The sequence below is a fragment of the Diadema setosum genome, chromosome 8, assembly GCF_964275005.1.
Source record: "Diadema setosum chromosome 8, eeDiaSeto1, whole genome shotgun sequence".
Classification (NCBI taxonomy): domain Eukaryota; kingdom Metazoa; phylum Echinodermata; class Echinoidea; order Diadematoida; family Diadematidae; genus Diadema; species Diadema setosum.
In genome coordinates this window covers 6,266,408-6,267,437 of record NC_092692.1, presented here as the reverse complement: position 1 = coordinate 6,267,437, position 1,030 = coordinate 6,266,408, and the positions used below count along the sequence as shown (strand labels likewise).

General features: G+C 39.0%; 1 non-coding gene across 1 annotated transcript; it reads left to right on the top strand.

The window, feature by feature from the left end:
* The first annotated feature begins 753 nt into the window (after window positions 1–753).
* Trnat-agu (transfer RNA threonine (anticodon AGU)) lies at window positions 754–827 on the top strand. The gene has a single exon. It is a non-coding gene; the product is annotated as a tRNA-Thr (tRNA).
* The last annotated feature ends 203 nt before the right edge of the window (window positions 828–1,030 follow it).

Below are 1,030 nucleotides of genomic sequence, written 5' to 3'. Positions count from 1 at the left end.
ACATCAGTACATGTGTATGTATATATGTAGACTCTACATGTATAAAGCATTGAGTCTCCCGTATCCGGCCAAATCCCTTATCCGGACGAGCCCCGGTCCCGACTTGTCCGGATACGAGAGGTTCAACTGTATATATTATTTGTATCTCAGGACCTTGATGAAAATCATTACATTTGCTGATCATGTAATCCTGAATAAAGATGTTTTGATAAATAAATAAATAAATGAATGAATAAATAAATAAATAAATAAATAAATAAATAAATAAATAAACATCACCTGAAGAGGGATTCACAGTGAAGGACATCTACCAAGCATAGTGTTAGTGCATCAATATTATCGTGATGTTAAAACATCAAGTACACTGTATAGTTCGAAAGCTTCGGCCTCTCTCTTCGGGTTGAATGTTACATTGAACGGTGTGAAGCTCAACAGACCCTCTTGTATAACTGGTGTCTTCGGAGGGGTTTCGTGAAGCCAGACCTGTGGGGTGTCAGCGCAACACATTAAATTCCTCGAAAAGGCAGGCTGAAGCTTCGGACTATAAGGTAGGAGGCCTCATGTTTTGGTGTCGTCTCCGGGGCGGGTCAAGGAATTCTCTATAAAGGGGGGGGGGGGGGGATTCTTGTTCCACTTTCGGGTTTCATTGGCTGATCCATGCATAAAGACAAAAACCAAAAGCAAAACACACACTATAGCTTCTGACCACACGAGCAAAGAGAGTTAAGGGTTTGGGACGAACACCGATCTAGGGCTTTCAATAGCTCAGTCGGTAGAGCACCGGTCTAGTAATCCGGAGGTCTCGGGTTCGAATCCCGATGAAAACCCATTTTCTTTGCTCAAAGTTTTCGCTATTTATTATTACAATTGTTTCTGGTCAGTTTTTCCTTCCTTGTTTCAATATATATATATATATATATATATATATATATATATATATATATATAATGTTACATCATATTGCCGAAAACAAATTGAAGCATAACTATAAAAATGTCCAACTCGTGTCTCCAACAATGTCCACCAATAT